The sequence below is a fragment of the Fukomys damarensis genome, unplaced genomic scaffold (genome assembly GCF_012274545.1).
Source record: "Fukomys damarensis isolate Sample0158 unplaced genomic scaffold, DMR_v1.0_HiC HiC_scaffold_1, whole genome shotgun sequence".
Lineage (NCBI taxonomy): Eukaryota > Metazoa > Chordata > Mammalia > Rodentia > Bathyergidae > Fukomys > Fukomys damarensis.
This window is the reverse complement of record NW_022900913.1, coordinates 30,284,340-30,290,339: the sequence shown is the minus strand read 5'-3', so window position 1 is coordinate 30,290,339 and position 6,000 is coordinate 30,284,340. Positions and strand designations below refer to the sequence as shown.

The 6,000-nt window shown below is 39.8% G+C and overlaps 1 protein-coding gene across 1 annotated transcript in view; it reads right to left on the bottom strand.

Annotated features, from left to right (window-relative positions):
* Positions 1–6,000, bottom strand: part of Osmr (oncostatin M receptor) — a 206,656-nt gene that overhangs the window by 75,499 nt on the left and 125,157 nt on the right. The gene's annotated exons all lie outside the window — the stretch shown is intronic.

The following is a 6,000-nucleotide window of genomic DNA, read 5'->3' as shown; positions in this document are numbered from 1 at the left end:
ACGGGATCGTGCGGGAGCGGCGCCCTCGGGACTGGGCACCGGGCGGGGACGGTGAGAAAAGGAAGGGGCGGGAGAAGTGGGAACCGAGCGCTGCCCCGCGCCCTGCCCGCCTGCGCAGAGGAAACTCCGGGCCTGAACCAAATTTGCGGCCGTGTTTTACCTGGCGTTCAGGGCAAGACGAACTTGCTTGAACAGATTTCTAGGACTCTCGATTCTTCCTGGTTCAGGTCCCATCTAGAAACGCCCTGTCGGACAGTTTCTTTAATGCGACGGTCATTTCACAGCGCCGCGTGAACTAGGACACGACTTAACTTTTCCTCATTGAAGAGCTGTCCGATCTGTCCGGGACTTGGACAGATGTATTTGACATCTCCTTAGAGTTACAACATAGAACACAGAGGCCGCATCGACTTCTGGAACTGCTGTAAAACCTAAAACCACCCTAATACCGCCCCTCAGAACTTGTCAGGCTCTGGGTTCGCAGGGGCTCCGTGGAAAGTGTCACAGATGAAAAGCAGCTGAAAAGAAACCAAGAATAATCGAGAAGCCTCCACCATGAATCGTGTGTCAGAGTCACTTCTTGCATTGACAGAATGACTCTAAGTAATGTCAGAATTATTACAAAATGTTACCGTATTTTTATGTTTGTGCACATTTTTGTCCCTCCCCAATGTCCTCTCAGCAAACTTTTAAAGACCCTAATACACTTAATATCCATAATGCGATGACAGACAGCTAGCTTAGGTAGAAATATTCTAGGTGTTCAGACAGGGCTATAGGCCCTCGAGGGAATCAGTGAAGAAGATGAGAACATATTACAACTGTGGCTGGAAGTGCATTATTGGAGGCCAGGCCTCAAGATTCCTGGGGAATGGCCAGGCCTACCTACCTCCCCAAGGGATAAGCAGTGTACCATAATGGGTATCACCTGATCCATTAAAGTCTAGAAAGACATCGTTCACCTGTGTGGGTGTGCACCTAGAATGGCTATCACCTGATCCGTCCCTTCCTAACAAGGCCTTTGTTCTTTCCATGTATGCTTGCTGTGTTACCTGCTTCCCCACTGGATCAATATTACCTAAAAGGCTATACTTGCAATCTTTTTGGTTGATCATAGTTTTGACCCATGCTGTACTTGTCTTGTGGGTTTGCTCCATAAAGCTTCCTCTGTGCAGTAGGGTCTTGCTGCAACTCTCTTCTGGGTCCCCACCTGTCTCTCAGGAGCATGCGCTTGCTCACTCTCTGTCTCAATAAATTTTTCCTACTTTTAACCTCCTTTGTTCCTTAGAATTCATTCTTTGATTCTGGGGAACATGCCCGTGGCCTATCTGACATCTAGCAGGTTGGGAGCTACATTTATTTCCCCTATATCAGTGCCACAAAGACCATAGTGTGCGGTGAATATCTGCTGATAATTAAAAAAAAGTATCTTTTGCCTAGTGAATTATTGTATGGTCCTTTGACACACTTCTCATTACTTAGAGCTTTAAAGAGTCCATTAGTATAGCCATCTGCATGGTTATGAGACAGTCAGGCCAGGCCCTTAACAGTTAGGAAGGTTTTCTGCTTCTATTATTTCCCTGAGGAGACAGGAGGCAAGGAAGGAAGGAAATAAAGAAAGGAAGAAGAAAGAAAGACTATTTTTCTATAGAAATTGTTGAAGGGGTGCCTCATAGCACATGAGATATCAAATAAAAAGTGTTCAGTGTGAAGAATTTCTATTGAGCTTCAAACAGTAAAATGGAAGAGCAAAATGTTGGTGCTGACATAAAATTCATCTACTTTTTCACTATGCTAATTTGTAAACATATCCCCTTATGCTAGACTTTAGTTGATGTAACATCTGTAAATTTATGGTGCTGTTTCTAGGATGGGTGTACTGAGTTGAGTAGTGTCTTCCCAAGCTTCATTTCTATCCAAAACCTCACAATGTAACATTCTTTGGAAATAGTTTTTGTAATTTTTTTTTCTCATTGAGTGTATTGGTACATTTTAGATATACAGTACAGTTACATTCATCATTGGGATCTTGTACCTTTACACGACAGGTCTTGGTTCTCATTTTTTCTCCTTATCCCTGCCTTCCCTTCACCTCCTCCTTTCTTCCCTATTTACAAATGCTTTATTTCCATTTCTTCATTTTCTCATGTTTTTTTTCTTTTCCCTTATTACCTTTTCCCTACCCTTCCCACTTTCCCTACACCTTTAGCCTTTTTCTTCCCGTTTCATAAGGTATGTTATCTCATTAGGATCTTGTGTACTATTACAGTTTATTCACACCAGAGAAACGATTTGGTATTTACACATGTGTGACTTATTTCACTTAGGAGTATATCCTCAATATGCATCCATTTTCCTATGAATGACTCTAATTTCTCATTCTTTATGGCTGAGTAGTACTCCATTTTATAGAAAAACCACATCTTCTTTATCCAGTTTCCAACAGATGGGCAGATGGGCTGTTTCCAAGTTTTACCTATTACAAACTGTGCTGCTATAAACATAGGTGCACATATATCACTGTGATATGATTCTTTTAATTCTTTTGGAAAGATACCCAGCAGAGGGATGGCTGGGTCAAATGGAACCTCTAGTTCCAGCTCTTTGAGGTATCTCTATATTGATTTCCATAGTGGTTGCACCAGTCTGCACTTCCACCAACAATGGAAAAGGGTTCCTTTCTCCCCACAACCCCACCAACATTTGTCATTGTTTGATTTCTTGATAGCAGCCATGCTTTGTGGGGTGAGGTAGAATCTCAGTGTTGTTTTCATCTGCATCTCTCGAATGACCAGTGATGTCAAACATTTTTCATATATTTACTTGCTGCTTTTACTTCTTTGAGAAATGTCTGTTCATTTCGGATGCCCATTTTTTTTATTGAGTCTTTATTTTTGGGGAGGTTGATTGTTTTGAGTTCTTTATATATTCTAGATAAGTATCCTTTGTCTGAGGAGCAGCTGGTAAAAATTTTTTCCCACACTTTAGGTTGTCTTTTAGTTCTGTTGATGGTTTATTTTGCAGCATAGTTTTTGTAAATTTAATAAAGTTAAATGATGTCATACTCAATTAACCCAGTGACCACTGTGTTTATAAGAAAAGGGATGGAGGGTTGCAGACACTCAGGGAAAACACCATGTGTATTATTACCTTTTCTTTGCTAGGACAAAATACCTGCCATGCATAGCTTAAAGGGTAAAGAATTTATTGTAGCTCACTGTTTCACAGGATTCAGTCCATGGTCAGCTGGCTCAGTTTTTTAAAGCCTGTGGTGAGGTAGAAATGTCATGGTTGAAGGGCATAATGGAGGAAAGCTGCTCACTTCAAGGCATCCAGGAAACAGAGAAAGAGAGAAAGAAATCAAGTCAGGAGCAAGGTATACCCTTCAAAGGCAGGCATCGACGATCAGTTCCCTCAGCTGGGCCTCACTTCTTTATAGCCCAACTCATCAGTTGATGAGGGTAGCACCCTCATGACCCATTCACCTCTCTAGGACCCATCTTGAACATCACTGCATTGGGAATCAGGCCCCCAATACATAAGCCTTTTCAGAACACCATGTGATTATGGAGACAAGTTATTCTGTGTCATGCCAAGGAATGGCAAGGATTTCTGACAGCCCCCAAAATCTAAGAGAGAGAGATGTACTGGATCTAGGAGTAAGGAGGAATCAATCCTCACTACAGCTCGATTTTAGACTTCTGGCCTTAAAAACTGTGAGAGAGTGAATTTCTATTATTTTAAGCCATCAGATTTGTGGTAATTTCTTGCACAGCTGCCCTAGGAAACTGAAAAAGTTATATTCCAATGGTTGGTTTAAAAAATTTGCCTAAACATAGCTGAAATTAAATAAATGAGAAATATCAGTGGCTTATTAAGTCGACCTGGAAAAATCCATGACTCCTTAGTACAGATAAAATTGTTTTGTGAAAGCATATAGTTATTCTGCTCTTATTAACCCTTCTCCTTCATGTTTGCTCTTCCTCTTGATTTTGGTAGCAAAATTCTCCACTTTTTCTCCAGGTTCTTGACTTTCTTCATTTCATCTTCTTAGGCCTCTTCTTCTGATTTGCCGCTAAAATGTTGATAAGTCTTGGGCCCCAAGACTTGATGTTCTTCTCTTAATTCAGAGTCTCCTGAATGATCATGTCCACATGTGTGATTTCAATAACCACTTGTGCCCTCTTGGCCCTTGAATCTTCTTTCTACTTCAATAATATCTGAGCTCCAGAGCAGTGAATTTGAACCTCAAAAATCAATATTTCCAGGTCTAAACTCTTCAGTTTTCTTCACTTGATTCTCATATACTAAGTGAATGGTCCACCCTTTAACATATATTAAGTTAGTGGGCCAGCTTTAATCTAGTATCCTTTAGACAAAGAAGCCAAAACCAAGGGAAGTGTGCAAATCCCAAAACTGAGAATGATTCTAGACACATCCTCCCTCATCTTTCATCTTTCAATCAAAAGTCTCATATGTGTAGCTATTGTCAGGGACATAGAGAGGTAGGTATCCCTGCTCCATCCAATTTCTCAGAGGAAAATGTTATGTGATAGTCAGAAACATCATGTATATCATCATGAAACCAACTATGCAAGTTATGACATACAACTATAATTCTATTTGTTCAACTCCTATAAATATCTGTAATTATGTATTGGGCAGTATTTGATTACTAAACTGATAGAGTTTGAGAGAATCAGGAGTTTAGTGAAGAAAGTGGCTTCATCACTTAAGTAAGAGATGATAGTTATAGTTACCCTCATCTATGAGAATTCTCTTTCTTGTCAGCATATTATCATTTTTGACATCTTAGAAGATTCACTAAGGCTTTAAAGCAGGCTTTTGTTATTGTAATCAGTGGTAATCTTGACACTATTTTAAAGCTTAATGAAAAATGTATGTTGTAAATATACCCTATTATGAAAAACTGAATACAAGGCCCTCCCTCAAGTTTTCTAATCTAAAAGGTGCCATAAAACTCAGATAAGAGACATCAATTACTTCTAAATATCCAATAGGAAATCAGCAATGAAAAGGCCAGAGGCTGAGTTTAAGAAAGCTATAAGGAGCTTTCTCATATTTTCTTTCAACATCTCGTAAGTTAATTTAAGTGAGGGATAATATCCTTCAATAATTCTAAGAGTTCCTTGCATGAACCAGATATTATTTAAAAATTGAAAGATTGATTTTTCATGCTTTACACTTTCTTAGAGGTTGTAATTGTGCTCACATTTTGTTCTAGAAATCATCAGAAGTCAGACAGTGAGGAGAACTTTGGAAAACTTTTCTTCTCTTGAGCCTAACCATTGAGTATGCGTTTGATTAGATAGTTGCCTTTATTCTCTTGACCTATGCTTATGGGCTTAATACATTGGAATGTAGTAGTTGATGCTAAAGCGTAGAGCATTATTTATACGATGAAGAAGGAAGTACTTTGGGAAAGATTAGATGGAAACTTTTGATAACTACTTGTTTCAAATTGATCCAGAAAAGCCTATAATTGTATATATATTTAAACTACAGTTCTTATCGGAGCATAATTGGTTACTGCAGTGTGCGACTGTGACTGCAGAGAGGATGAAAAGATTACTTTAGTCATGATATTTGGTCTGACCAGGCCCAGAAAGACTGTCCCTGTGAGACAGCTCAGCGTGATGGGGTCTCAGTGTACCAGTCTGGAACCAAGAACTCTCTTGCTTTTATTGCAAGGAAATACAAGAAGAAAAACAGCTTGGGTGAGTGATTGTATCGAGGAACGAGGAGGTCTGCTACGTGACATTCTTCAGGTTAATCTGAGCAGTTCATCAGTTAGGGGGAGGGACAGTGGCCAAACCTAGCATTCTTCTTTAATCTGAACACCTTGATATTTTGAGCACATTGCTTTCAAGGCCTACATTACTTTTGCCCTGTAGGTGCTTTCTTAACTGCCCATTCCTCTGGCCAAGTCCCCACAGTTAGGAATTTTAAAAACTCTGTATTCTGATAATCTCCATAGTC